Consider the following 25,239-nt stretch of genomic DNA (forward strand, 5'->3'; position numbering starts at 1 on the left):
TCCTTCAGGACAGACAAAATTGCTTGCCTGGCCTTTACAATCCACAAACCATGCATGCGCAAAAAACTAAGAGTGGATTGCAAACCCATATGCATAGACTTACAATGGGCATAATAAATCAACAACCGAGTTAAATGATGCTTCTTGTCCACAAGAATAGGATTGACAATATCAAATCTTAAGGTAATATTCTTGTCAATCCGACCTTTAGTTCGCATTATACCATTCACGTCCAAAAACAAATTGAACTGCCTAACTAAAGGTGGAACTTCCACTGAAGAATCTCTACTCTTCAGATAAGATAATTCAAGAGGAAAAGCTTCCTCTTGCATCAACCTTAGAAGGTAATTAGAAGCTGCTTCAACAGGGTCAGCTTGAATTTTCCTAAACTTATGCATAACAGTAAATACCTTAGAAACTACACTTATAAGTCTAGAAAAACTAGAAAAATTACTAATATTTACAAGAGGTTCCTTTTTAGGGAACATTACAGGTGAAATTAAGTCACCCTTCATATTATCAGGAATACAACCCAAAAGACCCTTAGGCCACTCGTCAGGAGAATTCAACCAAGAAGGCCCTTTGATCCAAAGACTGAAATTTTCAAGAAAGTGCTTACTAGTACAAGGTTTAGTTAGTAAATCAGCCTGGTTGCTAGATGAAGGAATATAAGCTAATGAAACTCTACAATATCTATCAGAAATCCTATCTAACAGACTAGAAATTTCCTTCAACCTATTATTTACAAATGTGTTTCTCTTAGGAGCCCTATTGGTTAGAATCCAACTAAGAACTACTTGGCTATCTATAAAAAGAGTTATGCTTTCAATTTCAGCACAATTTAATAGATTACTTTCAAAAATGGTATCAAAACACTTCAAAGCTAATTGAGCAGCCAAAAGTTCTAAAGTAGGGAGAGTCTTCTCCTTAATAGGGCTAACCTTGGTTTTAGCAAATATCAGGGAACTATGATCACCTTGAACAGCATACATAGCACAACCATAAGCTTCCTTAGAAGCATCGGCAAACAGAAACAGCTTAACAGGAGCATCAGTTTTATAAGTTTGTCTAGAAAAGGAAGTTTGACTAACTTCACTGTGAGAATTACAAAATTTACTCCACAGTTTAGAAATTTCAACACTAGCTGTTTCATCCCAGTTCGTAACTTGCTGACACAACTTACGAATAATAAGCTTGCCCTGCAGCATTATAGGAGCAAATATTCCAATAGGATCAAAGACAGATGACAAAGCTGACAAAATCTGACACTTTGAAGAAGCACCCTTGTTCAATTGCTTAACCTTTAATTGTAAGGTATCTTGGTCAGAGTCATAAATATATCCTAAAATCTTCATTTCAGAAGAAGCTACCTTTTCATCTTCATCAAGAGTAGACAACAAAGCAGGAATGTTAGAACCCCACTCCCGTAAAGGGCAACCCCCTGAATTCATAATTTTCTTAATAGTATTGATAATAAATGGCATCTGGGCTCCCTGATTAGAAGAGAGCACTAAGTTATCCATATAAAATTTATCTCTAATCAGAGAAGCTACTTCATTCCCTCTATAGCTAGACAAATGATGTTGAATAATATAATTCAATATAAAGGGAGAACTTACAAATCCAAAAATTATAGTGTTATATCTATAAGCAACAAACTTCCCATTTATCTTTCTAAAGAAACAAAATCTATTTAGATCTGCCTCTAAAGATAACCTAACTTGGAGAAAAGCCTTGACTATATCAGCTACAACTACATAATCATTATTCCTGAAATACAAAACCAAAGACAACAAGTTGTTCATCAAATCAATACCAGGGAACGCGGCTTCATTTAATGAAGGAGCTTTCCCCATCTTTAAACTACAATTAAATACAGGATGGATTTTAGTGGTGACATTTTTATCATTTCTGATGACAGGACGATGAGGAATGAATATTTGACCTGCGGCTCTATTTTTAACAGGCTCAATAATGCCAAGCTCCTCCTGTCTATCAAAAACTTCCTCATATTTAGAGGATATATTCTGATCTTCTAATTTAGAATAAATCCGTTCAGCAACTGCCAAAGAAATCTTTAAATTGTTTGAGACTTTTTCAATTAAATCCTTTTTCCATGGTAACTGGACGTGATAATGTCCTTCATGAAAAGAAATTGATTTAGCAAATTCAGCAACTGGTTGGTCTTCATAAGGAAGGGAATTTTCATCTTTAATCCCAATCGATTCCAAATTATAGAAATTGTCGAGTCCATACTCTACACAAGATTCAGGAAAGATATCATTCAATGGATTGAACTTATAGCCTACTGGATTGACTGCAAAATTCACTAATAGCTTCTGTTTTCCAAGCTGCCTAGGAGGAACAAATTCCAGAAGTCTATTCTCCTCAGGCTTAGAAGTCTGTTTACTCTCCAAATTAAGGGAAGAATTATAAAAAACTCTAGATTCTCTGTTACATTCAGGCACATATTTAATTTCCTTATTAGGAATAAACCTAACAGATTTAGCTTTACCATTACCTCTTGGTTTATTTTCCAAGATTTTATTACTATCAATTTTAGGACAAGACTCTACCTTTCTTACAGGTTTACAAGGTTCATAAGAATCAATTCTCTTATAAAAAAGCTTCCTTTGTGAAGGATGAACAAAATTGACTACTGTACCAAATGGAATAACCCCATTGGACAACTTAATTACTCTAACCTTAATATTAAACAACTCTACAGAGTCTAAATCTAACTGATTAAATTCCTGAAGGATATCATTCCCTAGGATACCTAATATATTTACAATTTCAGAATTCCTCCCTGGGTAATTATTACATACAGAATAACCAGCAGATTCCATATTTTTAACTACAGAAGGCAGCATAGGAATTTGTATGGAAAGATTAAAATTTTCCAATGCAAAAAACAGACAACTAGTCTTTTTCCCACAAGGCATTGTTAAATCAGCTACCAAGTGAAATCCATCACTAACTCTAGCTGGCAACCCAAAAGAAGAAACTAACCTAGATAAAGGAGCACCACAATAATCTCCTAATCTGCTATCAACAATTTGTTTATTAATAACACTAAACTGGGCTCCAGTGTCTAATAGAAAACAACATTTAAAAGATTTCCTACCCCTACCAACTTTGAGGGTAATAAAGGGAACAAATATTTCATACCCTGATTGACAACTTAATAATTTTTTACCAAGATCCTTACTAGCATGAGGGCACATTGCTCCATGATGTTCAGATTTATTACAAGAAAAACAATTATAAGGTAACAATGATTTATTTCCCGGACATTCCGAGGCCCCATGCCTATCACTCAAGCATTTAAAACATAAAGTTAGTTCTTCAGCTCTATTCTTCCTAGATTGCAAAGTATCAAACCTAGTACATCTAGAAGAATTGTGACCAATTTCTTTACAAAATTTACATCTACCAGAAGATAAAGGTTTACTGGTAAATTGAACTTTTTTGGGCTCAAGCCATGGCGTCCTGATGGAAGGTTCCTGTTTGGTAGCTTCCTTGGGTATAAGACTACTAAGATATTCCCAGAGAATTTAACCACAGGTTATCACAGAATTCTAACTTCTGGAGCGAGTATCTCAAAGGTTTCCCTTTAAGACATCGTAATACAACAGGGGACACGCATGTCTGGTCGTGCCACATAGCTATCTCCACCCCGAACAGAGTTAACGCTTCGGTGTGTAAGGGCTGAGAATAGCTGGGAGCCGTTCCACAGCTAATCTCACTCGTGGCTACTACTGATACTCGAGACGTAAACAAACGGACGCCATTGCTCTAATGACGTCACCCGCGTCTTTATCCTTTGTTTAGTAGCTGCCCTACTTAGACGGATTTTCCCTTGTGTGAACTTTATCGCTTTGCATCTTCGCTATGTCGTTACCTTCAGCCTCGCCTTCTTCTGGAAAGTTGAGTACAAGGTTCCAGTATTGTTTAATTAAGCTCTGGCCGTAAAGTAAATATTATTTCGCGAAATAATTGATGTTTTGTGGCAGAGCTGTGCCTCTACCGGACCCGCCATTTTATGGCGTCGTTGTTGTTTTGCACGTCTTATTTAGTTAGCCACAACAACGCTTCCGGCATTATATACTAATCGAATACATTAGTTTATTTAGTCTTCATAGCTAGGAACTTTTATATCGTGTTTAGACGCTTTTTATCGGTCATCGATTGACCTCATACCAGTCGGCTACTATAGCCCCCAGGCCAGGAGCCTATATACAAGTGTTCATGCATGATTTATCAGTGATCCTAGACTAAGTTATGAAGATAGTGGCATTATTATTTTACAATACTTTTGACTAGTGATGCAAATGTTTTCGCCTTCAGGGACCATATAGGGGATAGGCTAGTCAGTGATTCTTTCTAGCCTAACCTAACCTTAGGACCCCTATATGCTTCCTTCATCCCCTGCCTTGGCACTCCCTCTATTTAGCCTTGATCCCTTTTCTGAGTAAAGGGATTAATTGTCTAATAGAGTATTATATCGCCTCTCAGTCCTCCCTAAAGGAATGAACCCCCTTTAGGATTGCGTCTGAGAGTGAGGTTAGGCTAGCCTACCTCTATGGCTAGGATAGTCTACGACTTTCCTGCGATAGCGATACGTCTTCTTCCTTGCCTAGTTCAGGACTTTTAGCCCTGATCTAGGCCGGGTTAGGAAGGTTTCTCTGTTCCATGCTGAAACTGTACTCTTGCACCGTTTTAGCCGATCAGCCTAATCTTAGGTTAGGGAGTGTCCTCCCTTCCCTTTGTGGCCGCTCTGGTACAGAAACCCTTCCTGGGAAGACCCCTCTCTTCTCCCTCCCCACCTATCTCTTGTATAGCCTAGCCTATGCTTAGGTTAGTTTATACTCATCTGTCCCCTGTCCTACAAATCCTCCTTAGGGTGGATGAGTAGGGCTACCCGAGCTTCCCTGTGCTGTCCGCTCTGGTACATATACCTTCATAGTGTCCTATAAGGTTAGTTACTAGTGTAGCTCTGCATAGGGGAGTCTCCCCCCCCCCCCCCTCTTGGGTGTTCCCTAGTCCTCCCTTGGGCTACCTGCTCCCGGTCCCTAGTGACCCCTGCTTATGGATGCTAGAGCCTGTCTCTATCATGGGTACACCCCCTCAGGGAGGGGGAGGGATGTCTGTAACCCTGACGGTACTTCCTGCATCCTTTCCCCCCTCCCCCTGTCTCTCTATCTATCCGGGTGCCGGTCTCTTGCCGCCTCTACTGCCGGCAATACCTGCCTCCCTCTTGGTGACTTCCCTACCCTTGCCGCCAGCCCCCCGTGTACCGAGGGACTGCCGGCTGCCGCCGGCTACTACCGGCAGCTCTCCTACTCCTATCTAATCGTCCGCTTGCCGGTCGATCTCCGGAGTGCCGGCATATACTGCCGGCAACCCGATACTACCTGTACCATCCTTACCCCAGTCACCAATCCGGCATCCTCCGGCTGCCGGAGCCGCCGCTCCCTGCCGGCGGCCGCCATCCTGGTATCTAACTGACTTTGAAAATTGTCTGTTCTAGTGCCAGAATCTATGCTGGAGCGAGCTCCGGCGTGCCGGCGGCTTGCCGGATGCCCCGGAGGCGTCAAGAATACTTGCACCCCCTCTCTGTAGCTATCATAAGACTAAGATAGCCCTACCTTGCAAATAGATAAGCTGCTTTGCTTCTAAGATCAGTACCTAGTACTGCTCTATTAGTGATCATGCTGTCTCTTTGCATTCTTCTATTTCCAGCATGCTATGTGCATCTTAGCGCGGCTGGTTGCCAGAAGCAGTTACCCTTAATGAGGCCTTCTGGCTCTTATCTGGGAACCGAATGAATTCGATCCCAACCTTGTCCTTGGCTTTCCATGGAGTTCCAATATAATGGGAATCCTAGGAAACTATATCCAATGATCTCGGTCATTTGGATTATCCCAGGACCAAGCCTATGGTAACCAGCCGGGCGAGATGCATGGAGCGTGTTCTCCTTTACTGTTTCATTCTCTATGCATCACACCTTCTTTAAGTTAAAATTAATGATTAATATTAACTTAATTTAAGAGCCATTCCTATGACTCCCCCATACTCATTTTCTCTTTCTTCCACAGGAGGAGCAGATGAAGTGCGATTTCGCCTACTGTGCTGTGAAACGCTCGCAGTTTTACGGACATACGGCGTGCAGGACTCACGCCCCTTGCTCAGACAAGAAAGGGGATTGGAAGTTCTGGAATCCACTGGAATGTACGGTCTGCCAGGCCTACCTAGTTGAGGCCTTCCATAACCCTCCCTCAGCGGAGGTTAGAGACATTGCTCGTGAAAAACTGCGCAAGTGGGTGCGTGGTTTTCAGAGAAATGCTACTGGACCGTACCTGGCCACCGAAGAACTGAGGTCCCTGTTGTTCCCTAAGGCCTCCCCTGACTCAGTGGTTCCAAAGGAAGCAATCCCCACTGTCCAAATTACGGTGGAACCTGATGTGGTCATGGCTCAGTCCATGCACGAGTGTCGTTTAGATTCCGAGGATGATGAACAGATCTCTGACGTCTCGGAAGACACGGAGAAGACGCTTATGGCTCAAGGAGCCGAAGAGGACGAAGACAAGGTGGAATACACCGAGTCGGAGATTGGAGCTACTCCCTCGTCCATCCCTCCGCCTACTCCTACACCGACGGAAATGTCCATTCCGTCTACCTCCTCGACCCCGGATCCTTCCTCTTCTACCCAAGAACTGATCCGACTGATTAGAGCTGTCATGGACGACAGACTGAAGGAGAACCAGGAGTCCATCAGGTCTATGATTGGATCCAGAGACCCGAAGAAGATCTCGGTCAAGGATCTCCCAGCTTGCTCTCATGCCAACCCGTGGAGGTATGCAGAGCATATGGTTATTGCGACCGGCAGGATCTTTGTTAGTGACAAAATCGGCACGGTCCCGTTGGAAGATGTGGAGTTCTTCCCAAGCTTCGAGGCCTACCCGGACTGTTACGTCCGGCTTCGTTCCGAACCTGCCTCGAAGGAGGAGACCGAACCTAAAGAAGAGATAGTGTTCGATCTCGCAAAGGCCCAGGCTATGCTAGCCTCCGCATTTAAGAGCAGGGGCTTTACCTGCTCTAAGCTTCCTGCCTTGAGCAAGAAGCATCCTACATATGTCGCACCTGACACTGCGATTCTTCCATTTTTGGAAAAGGCCTTGGCTGCATGCCTTAAAGCGGCGGAAGAAGGAAAACCCTGCCCTGCACTGGAGGAGTGCAGACCCTTCTCCATCGTGACACCCCCTGACACTAGACAATGGAAAGATGTCCAACATACTTTCGTCGTGGGTAGGCTCGATCCTGACGTCGCCGGACGTCAGTTTAATGAAGACCTCCCTAAGCTCAATGATCACCTCCTTCGCCGGGAACAAGACACGAAGGAGAGGCTTGCGGCATCTCTTTCTCATCAAGTCCAACTTGAAGTTATGGCCTGTGACACAGCAGTACCTGATCACTACATGGTACTGGCCAAATCCCACTTACTCACGGTAATGAAGGACTTGTACCATTTCATAAAGGCTCGTAGAGCCTGTCGTGAATTCGTGTTTGTCGGTGCCACCGTGAAACACGAACCCCGGAGGCTGATTTCCTCCAACATCTGGGGAAAGCACCTGTTTCCTTCTGACCTTGTCAAGGAAATAACTGACAGAGCCGCCACGGAGAATAGGAACCTTCTCCACAAGTGGGGCATGTCCAGAAAAAGGAAAACCTCTCAGGACGATGGACCTCAGCCTAAGAGGAAACCTCAGAAGCCGAAACCCCAGCAACGTCAACAACGACGTCAGTTTCCGGGACCCGCTACCTCCCAAGTGGTTGCCCAACCACAACAGACCTTTCAATTGGTCCCCCAACCGGTGTTGTCACAGTCACCGGTCTTCACCCCTGCCTTTGAGCAGCCATCCACTACCTTTCATGCCAGAGGTAGAGGCTCGTCCAGGGGTGCAAGCAGAGACGCCTCTCGTCGTCCCTCCAGAGGTAGAGGAGGAAAGGGAGCTAGCGGCCGAGGCAACAAGTCCTCGGGACACCAGAAGCAATGAAGTGCTTCCGGTGGGAGGAAGACTCCGCCAATTCCAGGATCGTTGGACCTTCGATCCTTGGGCACACAGCATCATCAAGAATGGTCTAGGCTGGAGTTGGGTGCAACCACCCCCAATCTTCCAGCGGTTCTTTCAACAATCGACCCCCATTCTGGAAGAATATGTTCTAGACCTCTTGAACAAGAAGGTGATAAGGAAGGTAAAGTCCACCAGGTTCCAAGGGAGACTGTTTTGCGTTCCCAAGAAGGACTCAGACAAGCTCAGAGTCATTCTGGACTTATCCCCCCTCAACAAGTTCATAGAGAACAACAAATTCAAGATGCTGACGCTTCAACAAATAAGGACCCTTCTGCCTCAAGGTTCCTACACGGTCTCTATAGACCTGGCGGATGCCTATTGGCACATTCCAATGAACCATCACGCTTCCTCCTACCTAGGATTTCGACTCCAAAGAAAAAGCTACGCCTTCCGGGCCATGCCATTCGGCCTCAATGTGGCCCCTCGGATCTTCACAAAGCTGGCGGATGCCATAGTACAACAGCTCCGCCTAAGAAACGTCCAGGTGATGGCCTACCTCGACGACTGGCTAGTCTGGGCTCCATCGCCCGAAGAGTGTACAAAGTCTTGCGACGAAGTTACCCAGTACCTAGAACACCTGGGATTCAAGATCAACGAGAAGAAATCTCGCCTCTCTCCGGCTCAGAAGTTTCAGTGGCTGGGAATCCACTGGAATCTTCAGTCACACCGCCTTTCCATCCCCCAGAAGAAAAGGAAGGAAATAGCAGGGTCTGTCAAGCGACTACTGAAATCCAAACGCATTTCAAGACGACAGCAGGAACGAGTTCTAGGCTCTCTACAATTCGCCTCAGTGACAAACCCAGTGCTTCGTGCACAGCTAAAGGATGCCGCGGGAGTCTGGAGACGATCGGCATCCATCGCTCGAAGAGACCTCAAGAGACGGCTTCCAAACAGACTTCGACGCCTCCTAAAGCCGTGGTCGGAAGCAATGGCCCTGAAAAGGTCCATTCCTCTCCAACACCCTCCTCCATCACTCAACATCCACACGGATGCCTCACTGGAGGGCTGGGGAGGTCACTCCCACCTGAAACAAGCTCAAGGGACCTGGTCTCCACTATTCAAGACGTTCCACATAAACATCTTGGAGGCCATGGCGGTCCTTCTTACTCTGAAGAAGCTATCCCCGCCGCCCTCGATCCACATCCGTCTAACCCTAGACAACTCGGTGGTAGTTCGTTGTCTCAATCGCCAGGGCTCAAGATCGCCCCAGATAAATCAGGTGCTTCTCCCAATCTTCCGTCTGGCGGAGAAGAAGAAGTGGCACCTGTCTGCAGTTCACCTACAAGGATTCCGCAACGTGACAGCGGATGCTCTATCTCGGACAAACCCGATAGAGTCGGAATGGTCTCTAGACGCAAGATCATTCTCCTTCATCTCTCATCAAGTCCCAGAACTTCAGATAGATCTCTTTGCAACGAGCGACAACAATCAACTTCCTCTGTACGTAGCCCCGTACGAGGACCCCAAAGCAGAAGCGGTGGACGCCATGTCACTGGACTGGAACAGATGGTCGAAGATATACCTGTTCCCTCCCACCAACCTTCTGTTGAAAGTCCTCTCCAAACTGAGAACCTTCAAAGGGACAGCGGCCCTAGTGGCTCCCAAGTGGCCCCGGAGCAACTGGTACCCCCTGGTCCTGGAGCTGCAGCCCAAGCTGATCCCTCTCCCGGGCCCAGTTCTCTCTCAACAAGTACAGAAGTCGACTGTCTTCGCTTCATCATCGAAAATCAAGGACCTTCATCTCATGATTTTCTCTCCCTTGCCGCAAAGAAGAGGTTTGGGATCTCGAAGAAAAGTCTAGACTTCCTAGAGGAATACAAGACCGAATCCACGAGACGGCAATATGAATCATCCTGGAGGAAATGGGTCTCCTTTGTTAAAGCAAAAAATCCTAAAGAAATCACCATTGATTTCTGTATGTCCTTCTTCATTCACCTTCATGGACAAGGATTAGCAGCCAATACGATTTCAACCTGCAAATCGGCTTTGACTAGACCAATTCTATATGCTTTCCAAATTGATCTGTCCAACGACATCTTTAACAAACTGCCGAAAGCATGTGCTCGCCTACGCCCAGCACCCCCTCCGAAACCGATCTCCTGGTCACTAGACAAGGTGCTCCATTTCGCCTCCAACTTGGACAATGATTCATGCCCCCTCAAGGATCTGACTCAGAAAGTTATATTTTTATTTGCTCTCGCCTCGGGAGCTCGAGTCAGCGAAATAGTGGCATTATCAAGAGAAGAGGGACACATCCTGTTTGCTGATTCAGGAGAAGTGACCCTCTCCCCTGATCCGACGTTTCTCGCCAAAAATGAATTACCCACCAAAAGATGGGGCCCTTGGAGAATATGCCCCCTGAAGGAGGATGTCTCTCTATGTCCAGTAGAGAGTCTCAAGGTCTATCTTCGCAGAACTTCAAACTTTGGTGGAGGCCAACTCTTCAAAGGAGAAACATCGGGCAGCGACCTGTCACTGAAACAATTAAGAGCGAAAATCACCTACTTCATTCGCAGAGCGGATCCGAACAGTACACCCGCTGGTCATGATCCTAGAAAAGTGGCATCTTCTCTGAACTTCTTTCAGAGCATGGACTTTGAGAGCCTTAAAAACTTTACGGGCTGGAAGTCCTCGCGAGTTTTCTTTAAACATTATGCGAAACAAGTGCACGAAATCAAACATTTTGTGGTAGCCGCAGGTAGTGTTATGAAACCTGCACCTAACTCTGCGTAGAACAGTGAGTTACTTGGGACTCTAACTCTTCGGGTGCCTATGTTGACCCTCGAGTGATTCATAGTGATGTCTAAAAACACTTAGTGCTTTTATAACTGTTCTTATCCCAGGTGAAATGTCATAGTGTCACACAAGTGCCGCATGCCTTGAGCATGATGTGTTATTTAAAGACTTGCGTTCCTCGAGAACGAGTACCTACTAATCCTGAAATTCCCTTTCAGATTCAAGAGCAAGCCTTTATTTCTATGTACATTATTATTACTGTAAATGAACTTTACTTTTGCTGTAAATTATTTAATTTCTGCATTGTGAAATAAAATTTCTATTTTATTACTTATGCGTCTCTTTCAGCTCCTACTTACTATGAAATACATACTGTCATAGTTTTATTTATTCCTCCTTTCTTATGGTCATGAAGAATTTAAGATGTCTAATCCTAAATTATATTCACCTTGTCTCAGTAAGGTTCCTACACGAATACTTACTTCTGATAATCAGGAGATGAACTCTACACACAGTGCCCAACCACCACTGGCCTACTTCAGAATGTTCCTATACAAATATCAAACATTCTGCTTCATCTCTAAGCTCTTAAAAGTTCTTCTGTCAAGATGAATAGCCCTTCAATACCACTTTGACGTCGGCATAGCCCATGGGAACTTCCTACCAATGGGGGGCAGGATATTTCGTTCCTATGGTTCTTACCTAAGATTACTTTGCTGTTTTGTCAATGCCTAGGCACTTAACTCTGGGGGAAAATCTACCACGATACATTGATTCTCTGGTACTCTTCCATCAGGACGCCATGGCTTGAGCCCAAAAAACGGATTTTGAGCGAAGCGAAAAATCTATTTTTGGGTGAGATAGCCATGGCGTCCTGATGGACCCTCCCTACTACTTCGTTCAGTTTGTTCCCACCCTACACAATTGTATCATGGTGATGGGCAGCAACTGGCGCCAGGATAAAGACGCGCGTGACGTCATTAGAGCAATGGCGTCCGTTTGTTTACGTCTCGAGTATCAGTAGTAGCCACGAGTGAGATTAGCTGTGGAACGGCTCCCAGCTATTCTCAGCCCTTACACACCGAAGCGTTAACTCTGTTCGGGGTGGAGATAGCTATGTGGCACGACCAGACATGCGTGTCCCCTGTTGTATTACGATGTCTTAAAGGGAAACCTTTGAGATACTCGCTCCAGAAGTTAGAATTCTGTGATAACCTGTGGTTAAATTCTCTGGGAATATCTTAGTAGTCTTATACCCAAGGAAGCTACCAAACAGGAACCTTCCATCAGGACGCCATGGCTATCTCACCCAAAAATAGATTTTTCGCTTCGCTCAAAATCCGTTTATTAGAGTCATTACTAGCAGAAGATCTATTACCAAACTTAGATTGCTGGAAATTACGGTCTTTACCTTCAAATTTAACTTCTTTACCTTCATGTTTAACTTTAGGTTTTGCACCAGAATTTTCATTATGACCTAAACTAAGGCGTGAAATAATACTCTGATAATTATCTAACAACTGGTTAAAATTAGGATAGGAAGATCCTGTAGTTCTAGAAAGTTCTATCAAAAAATTTCTAGGAAGCTTCCTATTTACAATTTTGCTAGTTAGCAATAGAGCAGCCGAATCAACTTCAATCAGATCTATACCAAGTCCCTTCAAGTCAATGAATTTATTATTCAAAGATCTAACTAAAGATTCTACTTCACTAAGGGATTTTACTTCAGAAATGTTCAAAACTTCACCTATTACTTGATCAATTATGGTGTCTTGATCTAGAAAATTAAGATCTAATTGCTTAAAAGCCAAATCAAAACCCTTATCATTTACTGTAATGTTTTCTACTACACTTAAAGCTTCACCTAACAAATAACCCTTTAAATAAATAAACTTTTGAGCACTAGTTAGGTTAGGCATACCAGCCAAAGTATTATTAAAAGCCTTCTTAAAATTAAAATAGGCAAATGGATTAGCTGCATTATTTTCAAACTTCTGAATTTGAATAGGAGGGAGAGGCAACTTTACAATTTTACTAGAACTATTTTGAGGAGTATTCTTACCTCCAAACAAATTATCAAATTTTACTCTAAATTCAGACAGAGTTTTCTGTACTTCATAATGATAATCTCTTGCTGCTTGCATAATACTAACTAGTTCATCTTCAGCAGCAATTTCACAAATGCTTGCATAAAAATTCTCAATTATTACTAAATTAGCATCAATTTTGTGAATGAATTCTTGCAACAAATAACCATTAATTTGATCGTCGTTTAAAGAGTCAATCTTCCTAATATCAAGAGTTATTAAACCCTTAACATAGGCCCTCTTTCTAATTAACTTTCTCATTTCAGTCTCATCCATCTTGAACAATGCTTTTAACTAAGACTAAATTAGCCAAGGAAAAATTAAAACTTAACTTAATCAAGTCAATACAAAGCAAGTTATCATCACTTACTTCCTAATGAAAATACAGCATGTTATGCTAATAGCAAAACTAGGCTAATCAACAGGTTATATACATGAAAAGGCTACTAACTTACGCTAAGCTTAAATGAATACAGTATAAATTAAGACCGATACTGCTCCTTTCCTTATTAGGAATAATAGCAGTATAGGTAAACAAAAAATCCTGACATTATAAAACCAATTGAGCCTAGAGAGGACAAAAAAAAAAAAAGTAAATACTTGACACTAGAACTTAGCTTAAACTTTACTTTTAGGCCTTTACTTCAACTAAAGGTCAGCCATTCTCTGCGCCAACTTCAAATTTCCATCGTAATTGAGATGAACTCCATCCCTGGCATAAAGGCGTGTGTCGGAAAATCCATTAACCCCTTCCATGATGAACAAACCATCCTTACCCAGCTATGTCCATCAACAAGTCATTGCCGAAAGAAACAACAGGACTAAAGCAAACTGAAGTCTCGCGGGTAAAAGCACTGTACTTTTAAGTTCGAAAATGTTAGAATTATCTCTAACTGGCATCAAATTAGGGGTAAGTCTTTATTTATCAACTTACCTGCACTTGTATAAGGCCGCTATTATCTTGATTCTTGAAAACTGTTCGAACTTAAAGTTCACTTTTTAATGGAAGGAACACACGTTCCAGGGAATGCCGCCGACAATGACGGTGTAACGATTTGAGCTCAACTGACTCTTCTAGTCTGATTCAACTTGAAAACGACTCCCGTTTTCTTTCCTTTGTTCGAATACTCTCGAACATTCGTTGAAAAATAAAGACGGGAAATCAAAACTGTTTCCTTATAAGGAATACATTCAACATTTAATTAGTTAATTCAATTAGAATACAAAAAAAGGGGAAAGTTAAACATTTACATTTAATATTAACAAAAGGCAATCATTCAGTTTACTTATCGTCCATGTCCGAACACCAAAACAAAACAGAAAAGTAAGAACGACCTAACTAGTCAATTCGACTATTTCCCATGAATGTAATTACCAGTCTCCAATCAACTATTTCTACAAGGTATCATTCATACTCAGCCATGATTCATCTGTATTAATACATTTATCTTCCACACTCACTTGTACATTTACACCCTTGTCATGCATATTCAGATTCTTACCTATACCTATAAATTTCCCTTGCACTTTCTCCTCGCTTAAAACTTTCAAACGCCTCTTTTTCCTATATTCAACTAACACTAATTGTTTACTTTCTAGCCCTAACTTCTCATGCATACTAGGTTCATACTTACTCATTTCCAACCAATTATTCATCCCATTCTCACGAACATTGATCCTATTCCTTCTACACACACAGGAGGACTCACCCAGTTGAACCCTCTCACACTCTAGTTTCCCAAACATCCTGGCTGACTTGATCCCTTCTTCCTACAAACCCTAGCTACATGCCCATCTGCACCACATTCAGTACACTTACCCCACGGCTCCTTGCACATTCTAGCATAATGACCACAATTACCACAAATTACATTCATACGATTACTCCTACATCCACTTGCTACGTGCCCAGTCATACCACACCGATAACAATCACTTTCTCTTTCTTACAGTCGCTAATACGATGCCCTGTCTCGCCACACCCGAAACATGCTCCTAATGCCCATCTACACTCGTTCTTTTTATGTCCTACCTTCCCACACTTATAACACCTCTCTTCACGGATACCACTACCTAACCTAACTTTCTGCGTACTAGCACTTCTATCTCTCCAAACTTGATTTCCCTGTCTAAACCCGTCATTTCTCGGCATGGGTATTCCTATATTACTCACCCTAACACTTCTATCTACTACACTATCAGCTACCCTCATTGGCCCTCTCATAACAGCATCTCTAAAACTACCAAATTCTGGCACACTTTCCTCCATTCCAGTTCTTACACTCACAGATTTACTTTCTTTCATACACCTATCCAACTCTTAATCCTCAACTATCTCTAAAATATCATCCCAAGTCAATCTCTCTCTAGTCCACCTCATTTTCTCCTTCCGTTTCAAATTAATAAACTCTCACACACACTCTGGTACTGTACCCAAAAACTTCTTCATTAGTTCCTTATTTTCATTTATTCCTTCATCCCCATACTTCTTTCTAGCCAATGTTTCTAACCGACATACATACATTGAGATTGCTTCACCCACCTTCATTTGTGCTTCATCAAAATCATTTTTTCGCTTATACCTAACACTACCTTTCATATGTTTTACCTGTTCAATTATCCTCTTCTTTACACTTTCATACTCAAACTCTCCTACACTCATTATCACCCCATACATAGTCAACAAATATCCTGAAAAAAATTCTCCCAACTCCCTAGCCCAAACTCTCTTACTATCCCCATACTTAGCCTGACAAAACTTTTTATATTCCCTAAAGAAGTCATATACATCCCTACTGCTATGTTCATTAAAACTTTCACACCTAGGTACCTCTCTCATAAACACTGTCTTATAAAATTCCTCTACTTCATTCTCACTACTAGCTTCACTGTCTACTCCCTTCTTGTTGCCTTCTTCTCCATTTGAATACAATGAATCTAATTCTACACTCAAAGTCCTATCTTTAACTATTCCCTTCTTACCCTTTTTCTTACTTACCACCTTCACCCATTCATGATCATCCTCAGTCACACCCTGACCTTTCTTCTTTTCTTTCTTCACATTATCTTTACCTTTCTTCTCAGTCTTCCTATAACCCTTTGTTCCAATCTTACTATGTCTAGGCCCTTTACTTTCAATATCACTATCACTACCTTCCCCACTATCATTTACCCTATCCTCTTCCATCATCAACCCGTTACCAGAAGCAGAAGCCACTCCTCCGACTGCACCTTCACCCATGAGTTTTCATCATCCCCATTACTTGCCCTACCATTGCTTCCATTCGTTTCTCATTTTCTCGCATCCTCATCTCAACACCCTCTTCCACTCTCTCTACAGTTCCCTGAAGTTCCCTAAGTTTCCTTTGCATCTCCTCATTCTCACAACTTAACCTCGCATTCTCCACCAACAACCTCTCCTCTCTCTCATTAGACAACAGCAATTCCTCCTTTAAAATATACAACTGTTCTTCCATTTCTTCCATTCTAATACCATTAATATCTTTAAGTCTAATTCATGAACATATTTTAATACCCTTGTTCAACAGTCCAGTTCCAATCCCACCTTTGACAGTCCCTGTTGGGGCGCCAAATTTATGTGACGGGATGTAAACAAAACACAAACCCCCACACCTTTGATCACTCTCACTTTCAAAATATCCCACAATACAAACTTTCCCCTTACTTTACTTCAAACTGGACTATTGCACGAAGGGAAAAACAAACAAAACATAACCTTAAAACTATATTCACCGCAACCAGAACCAAAAATCACACATTAAACAAACTTAACACTAAAACAGACAAAAATAACAGACTTATATTTAAATAATATAACGGTGTGTGTGGTACACAAAACTCACCAATAATCAGAAAACTTTACAAACCCAACACCAATAGTTCACACATTACCGAAAACACTTACTTTCCACACAGTACCGAAAATACTTAACACTAAAACAAATCACGTAACACTAAACCAGAAACAATAATCATATCTACCACCAACATGAGCGAAAACGCTAAAATATTCAATATGTCAGTTTGTGTGATAACCGTCGTCCACATACGGGTAACTCCTAGTTCACTGCCACAACTTCTTGGCAAGAGTATTAGCCTACGCCCAATTTCACAGCGCAATCGCTTAACTATACTCTCATATCATCTCCATGTCCAGGCCAAACCAGTGTCGTCGTCATCATCATCCGGGACAAATACATGAGCGGTCTATCCAAATCCTTATCCGATTTAACATACGGGGTCGTCATCAATCTATTAAATGTGCGGCAGGCAACCAACAGGCCACAGACAAACAAAAACTCCAAAGGAGTTTAAAAGAGTCTAAGGAGCTAAAAGAACCTAAAGGAGGAATTACGGCCTGCAATAAAAAGAAAAAACGCTTACGAAAACTCCTAACTAACTAAACTATCGGACTATAATCAAAGATAAATAATAAACTTTCTATCATTCATGATCGCGCCTAACAAAATAAATAAAAACAGTACTTACTCCAATATAAAGAAAAATCACTTCACAGCCGGCTGTCGAAGAACAAAACAAACAACCGACTCCTGATACAGCCAAATAGAAAATGTTGTCGCACAAGACATTCATTACTGCCCTATCCTAGCTAAAAATGTAAACAAACAACCTCAAATATACCGATAGTCTTTCCCACTACAAACAATCATTCGCTAACTACCACTTGTTCTTCGGCACGCACCGCGCACACACAAACACACATGCACACACAAACACACACATACTCCCTCTCTTGCGCCCGCGCGATCTAGCAAAACTAAAGCAAATAAAATTTTCTCTCTCCCTCTCTCTTTGTCAAAACTAAAACAAATAAACACACACACTCTCTCTCTCTCTCTCTCTCTCTCTCTCTCTCTCTCTCTCTCTCTCTCTCTCTCTCGATTTGACAAAGCTAAAGCAAATAAAATATCTCGATGTAACAAAACTCTCTCTCTCTCTCTCTCTCTCTCTCTCTCTCTCTCTCTCTCTCTCTCTCTCTCTCTCTCTCTCTCGATTTGGCAAAACAAAAAAAATAAATTAAAATAGAATTAATCCTCCACATTCCTCCCCTCTTACTTTGCCAAATCCTCACACAACACTTACCTATTTTTTCTATTACCCAGTAGCAGTCGGGAACGGGACCTCTACTCCGAGTAACTGGCCCCCATATACTCTCTCATTCACTTCTTCCATATCACAATCATTCGCTACATGAACACTATTCCTATTTAAATCCCTATCATCTAATATATCATGTATAATGCCATCTACCTCGTTCTCATCTGGCCCTAAAATCTCACTTATTTCTGTCAGCAATTCATCCATTTCATCAAAACCATTTTCAACTTTAATAAAAGATTCATTCATATTATTTATCATTCTCATATCTCTCACTCTCGCATTCGTCATACTTTCTTTTACATCATCTAATGAAAAACCACACACACTATAGGTATCATTCATACTCAGCCATGATTCATCTGTATTAATACATTTATCTTCCACACTCACTTGTACATTTACACCCTTGTCATGCATATTCAGATTCTTACCTATACCAATAAATTTCCCTTGCACTTTCTCCTCGCTTAAAACTTTCAAACGCCTCTTTTTCCTATATTCAACTAACACTAATTGTTTACTTTCTAGCCCTAACTTCTCATGCATACTAGGTTCATACTTACTCATTTCCAACCAATTATTCATCCCATTCTCACGAACATTGATCCTATTCCTTCTACACACACAGGAGGACTCACCCAGTTGAACCCTCTCACACTCTAGTTTCCCGAACATCCTGGCTGACTTGATCCCTTCTTCCTACAAACCCTAGCTACATGCCCATCTGCACCACATTCAGTACACTTACCCCACGGCTCCTTGCACATTCTAGCATAATGACCACAATTACCACAAATTACATTCATACGATTACTCCTACATCCACTTGCTAGGTGCCCAGTCATACCACACTGATAACAATCACTTTCTCTTTCTTACAGTCGCTAATACGATGCCCTGTCTCGCCACACCCGAAACATGCTCCTAATGCCCATCTACACTCTTTCTTTTTATATCCTACCTTCCCACACTTATAACACCTCTCTTCACGGATACCACTACCTGAACTAAATTTTATCAAGGAGACACCAAAATCACTGTAAAAACTATAGGCACCAAGGAAACACATAACATAATTAATTTGTATATTAACAATATACTAACGAATAGAGAACTTCCCTTAAGTAAACATAAGCAACTTAATAAACTATTAGAGGCTCTCAATAACTGCTCGAGGTCCTGAAGTAATTACAGCTAGATGCGAAGTAGTGGGTATAACACAATGTCTCCATTCAGTTCGGTAATCACCTGTAAATTTCGATAGGTCATCAATTAAAATTACCAAGCAGAACTAAAGGTTATGAAAATGGCCTATTATTCCTGGCTTACCAGTCAATTACACATTTAATCAATTTGACATAAAATGGCTATTGACTAACCTAGAACAATAGAATAATGTTAACTGGATACTCCCTAAACGATAAAAAATTGCTAACATTAAGCTGGATATATGCCAAGACACAAGACACTTAAATTTGGCTCATAGATGATCACATATATATTAAAGACATGCAAGGCCTTACTTAAGAAATAACTTTCCTAAGCTGGAATTTACAAAGGGCTTGACTTAAGACCCACTCTCTAGTTGACCCTTACCTGTAATTAATTCCAGAGCGGCAAATGGCAATATTAAGAGGTTATGTTCTGGCTCTTGATCAAGCCTCTTGACGCAACGAGGACGAGCATTGTAGAACTTCATCAAATCACGGCACTTGTTCAACATGGTAGGTCACTCCCAAGGATCAATCTACACCACGATCATGGCTGGTACATAGGGCTTTTAAAAGTAGGAGAAAATCTTATCCATCCAAGTCCTAGTGATAAAAGCACAAGGTTAAAATCTCCTACGAGAGTGTGGCTTCCGAGTCGGAGACAATTCGTTGCCAGACTGCTTCGGCTAACTAAGTCAGTACCGAAGTAAACATTTTTTCCCGATAACAACGGGTAACAGGTAAAAGGGTCCATTTAAAAGTGGGTCAAGGGTAATTACATAAGGGAAAAGTAATTAATATAAATTAACCAATTTACATATCTTATGTCTTAACATATGAAAAACGTTAATAATATACTAAAATTTAATTTCTTTTAGTCCATCACCAGCGATGCAATTTTTTTTTTTAGTACAAAAAATTGCATCTAAAAATATAAACAATACACTGACATTTTACTCTGTCAAAATCTCCCTGGTCTTCTGCTCACTAACTATAGCAGCCTTTCTTTTGACATGGGGAGGCTCTGATAAAAGTTTAACTGAATCATTAGTCGACGAAAGTTCCGAATCATCTGATCTTTCTAGAAAAGGAACTAGTGTTGTAATGTGTCTTTTAACAACTTCCCTAGTAGAACCCTTTTGTATCGATGCTCCTGTAACTTCACCGATACTGTTATATTGCAATTCGTTCACCAAACCCATGGGATAATTGTTAGGTTTTGTATGCACCTCTTTCAGTAGGACAATATCCCCAATTTTAATACCCCTCTGTGTAATAGGTCGGTATCTATCCTTTTTATCAACAGCTTGGTCAATCAGTGTACCCAAAAACTCGTTATGATATTTTGATAACAGATTATTTCTGACTTTCCTTAATTTCATATACTCATCTTTAACCTGTTGGGGATTTACACAAGGTTGCCAGTCAGGATCCTCATCTGGTATACCCTGTAATTCTGGAAGGAGGTTCATGGAAGTCAGTTCATAGCCCTTAACTAACTGTTCAGGTGTAATTGGTTCAGGTACAAAGTCTAAATATTCTTCTCTAAGGGATTCCTTAAAGGCTATAGGTCTCCTATTAACAAGGTGAACAGTGTGACAAACAATAAATTCAAAGTCATCATAAGATAAAACAAGATTTTTTATACTTCCAAACAACAATCTTTTAACCTGCTTGACACAAACTTCAACAAGAGATCCAAGCTTACTGCATCCTTTAAAATATTGCTGAAACTGTATAGGGCGAATATTGTTTTCTTCAAAATATAACTAACTAGCATGATCACTTAAAAGGTTCTGCATCACATTAGCCCCAGCTACAAGCTGTGTCCCCATATCACTGACGCATAATTCAGGGATTCCATAATCAAAACAATGCAGCTGGAAAGATCGCAAGAATTCTTTTACAACAAGATCCTTGCAAATTTTAAGATTCACTGCCCTACTCCAAGTACATGTAATGCATAATAACCACATTTTCTGAGTTTCATTATTCTTCCTAACATGGAAAGGACCCATATGATCAATGAAAACATTAGCAAATGGCTTGGATGGCAAATTAGACCTGAATTCCCTATATGAATTCTGACTAAGTTTGAAAGTTCTATTACAAAAACGCCTATAATGCACACATTGTTTTAATGCTTTTTTGATGGTCGAAAAATGCCTAGGGATATGAAATTGTCGTCGTATTTCAGCTAGAACTGAATAACATCCTGCATGAAACAGATTGAAATGAACATTCAAAATAATTAGCTTCGTCAAAGCACTGTCTCTCGGCAGTAAAATAGGAAAACCATTATTGCTAAACCCTTTCTTAAATTTGCTTTTAACCCTGAGAATACCATTTTCATCCTTGAATATATTAAGCTGAGTAATGAGGTTAGGAATGGCCTTCAGATTAAAACTATTCTTATTCTGAAAGTAAGCAAAGATCTCTGGGAACCACTTCCTTTGCTCTGTTATAACAACTCTCTTACTAGCTTCTGCAAAGAGATTAGGGTTGGTATCAGATGAGGTTTGAGAACATATACCTGCCTTTGACTTCCAGTTTCTTATGCCTACTAGTATTCTTTGATAAATCAGAATCAACTTACGAAAGCTGGAATAATTGCAGGGATCAATAACATATTCAGGAGAACCTGTTAAGGAAGAAAAAGTAGTTTGAGAAAGTTCTGCCCCTAAAGGTGCATTCAACTTGGAGAGGTACCCAGAGTCTGTGACTGTCATGGGATTTGGAATAATAAAAGTCATGTCCTGTTCCCCACCAGGGAGGTCATCCAACTTCTTGCCTGGACCGACGAGAAAATTAGTTTTATACAACTGCTTATGTGAGAGGCATCTAGTAACACAGTCGGCCGGATTCTCTTTTCCTGAAATGAAACAGAATCTTATTGGAAATCGTTGACACAACTTTTGAATATTACCAATTCTATTCATTACGAAAGTTGAACACCTTTGCATTTTATCCAGTTTCTGGGAGGAAGAATTAAGCCAGTGTAGGGCACAAAGAGAATCAGCATAGAGAACCATTTCTACTATGTTAACAGGTTTCAGGCAAGAAGGTCAAGAGATATCTCTTTGCAGTTCCACGAGAGTTTCGACACCCAAAACAATGGCATTTAACTCTAATGAAGGAATTGACTTATTCTTCAGCTGAGTGTTAATCATACGGTTCTTAGCTTGAACAAAACTTACCTTACCAGATTCAACGTGCTGCAAAAAAATTACTGTACCATATAAGTCGTGACTAGCATCAGTATAAGCCATAAGCTTATAAGTACCATTCCTTGGTCCAACATATCTACCTATCTTAATGGGAGGAGAAGCATTAGCTTGTTTACATATATTTCCCCATTCACGTTGAAGCTCTAATGGCAACAATGCATCCCAACCAAGGTTTTTATTGCACTGAAGCCTGTGCATAAACAAACGGCTTCTGTTTAAAACAGGCATGTTAAAGCCATATATGTCAAATTGAGAAGCAATTGTTCCTAAAACAGCACGTTTAGTGGTGGCCTTGCCATCAAGGCAAATAGGCTTTGTAAATATTTCATCTCTTACTCTGTCCCATGCAAGACCAAACAACTTTGTAGTTTCAGGGGTCTGAGTTTTCATGTCTTCATCTATCTTAATTTGCAAGGAATTATCATTAGTGATAATCTGCTGAACCTCGAATTTGTACGGAGCAAAAATGCGAGGCAGCTCATTATAAGCCCATTCTAAAGACTCTCCAGTTTCCATGGTAATTGCACCATTATCCATATACAGCAAGGTATACATTAAATGTTTTAATTCTGACAAATCTTTATCCTTTTCTTCCTTAAAAACTAAAATATAATATAAAGAAAGCACTAACAAAAACGGGCTACAACGCAACCCAAAACTCAGCCTCACATTGCGATAAGCAATAACAGAAAAGTCCCCAGCTTTAACATTTTTAAACCAAAGGAACAGCAATTTTGACTGATCAGATTCACTTAATGAAAGCATATTGAATGCCTTTTTCATGTCATAGGTAAGCAATTTCTGACCGAACCTTAAATGAAGAAAAGCAGAGGATAGCTTTTGGTTCAATGTGGGACCTGGATGCATACACTGGTTGAGAGAGAGGCTTAGTTTCTTATTTTTCTCATTCTCTCTCAAATTGGATAAAAATACTACACGACACTTAGTCGTCTCCCTCTCAGGCTTAAAAATTCCCATGTGAGGAAGAAAAGCATAATCTGGGTGCAGGGCTTTATATTGTTCAAGATCATGAATAGGTTTTATTATACCAGCTGCTATTTGATCCTTAATAGTCTGATCCATTAAATGTAAATAACCCACATTATTTTTAAGCTTCCTAAAATTGGACTTCAAAATTACCTCTGCTAAATGTTCATTTTTCGAAAGCAAGTGTGATACCTCACCATTCCAAAGTAAGGGAACTCGAATCCTACCATCGACTTCTCTAGATATATTATTAAAAGTATAATCAACTAACTGCTTATTCAGTTCTACAGTCTCTTCCTCATAAATAGTTTGGTCATAATTAATGAATTTAGGGCATTCAAGCTCCAATATTTCATTTGTTGCCTTTTGTAGTTTACACTCCATAAGCTTTCCCTTGTTATTCAAAACCGAAAAATTACTACTAACTTTCAAAGTATCATAGTGAAGGTCATGAACCTCATCATCCAAAGTAGGTATGATAGAATCTGCAACAAATAACGAGTGAGTGTGGACACTTACAAAAGACTCCCCACTAGGTGGACTAGGAATACTAGCACTGACAGACATCGAATGACATGGCAAAAAATCTATATTATCGATCAATCTTTGAACATTGCCTACCAACATAACGCCCAATGGGGAATCTACATATACTGACAGAGTACCCTTTCCAAACAAGACGTCTTTACTTGGAATACAATAAGCAGCATCAGAACCAAGCAGAAATTCAATATCCTTTACTTCCTGGATATTTGAATGAAGACCCACATCAGCAAATGAAAACCCTTTATCTAAAAAACCCTTCACTGCCGTGCCGAGCATCGGCAAATTCAACTTAATCTTTATTTCAGGAATAACCATGGCTGGAATCTTATAACGACCATTTCCTAGTGTAATAGGCACCTGAACTACCTTGCTCCGATAAGTTTTAACACCATTGAAACCATGAATTGTAAGATTAACATTATTTCTGATAGTTTCAAAGTCATAAGTATCAGCTAATTTCTGTGAAACGAAAGTACTTTGAGACCCACTGTCTTTTATACCCCTATACAAGCGCTCTTGTCCAACAATGCCAAAAGTGAAAGTAGGAAGAACAGAGTCACTAACGAAATTTGAGAACACTGTAACCCCATTATTTGTTTCTGTGCTTGCTATAGCTTCTTCACTTTTCTTACAATCAGATGAATTAATTATCTTTGTTACACAGAGAAGAAAAATGCCAGCCAAAACATTTAAAACATTTTTGTTTAAACCTAAAATTACATTTAGCAGTGGGATGCGAAAAACTAGCACATTTCAAACAGCCTTTAAAATGCTTCAATTTATCTACTTTTGACTGTGGAGTAGGAAATTTAGTACATTTATATAGTAAATGATTGAAATCCTTACCATGAACCTTAGAACATAACGAACAACTAGGTAGGACTTTATTCTTAGGAGAATGCACTTTAACTGCCAAACTAGCAAAACTATCAGCATTTTCAGCACTACCATTGCATGATAAGGAATGCTTTGAAGGCGTAACATTTGACACTTTTCTCGAGTTTTCATACCTCTTGCAAGCTACAAAAAAGTTATCCAAAATCTCCGTAATTGAAGGAGAAGTCTTATTAGTAATTTGCACTAACTCTTTTCTAAATTCATCATTCAAACCTAGCCAAGCAAAATAAGTCAAAAAATCATCAGAGGACATTTGCAAAAGCTTAGT

This window comes from Palaemon carinicauda, chromosome 1 (genome assembly GCF_036898095.1).
Source record: "Palaemon carinicauda isolate YSFRI2023 chromosome 1, ASM3689809v2, whole genome shotgun sequence".
NCBI classification, from domain to species: domain Eukaryota; kingdom Metazoa; phylum Arthropoda; class Malacostraca; order Decapoda; family Palaemonidae; genus Palaemon; species Palaemon carinicauda.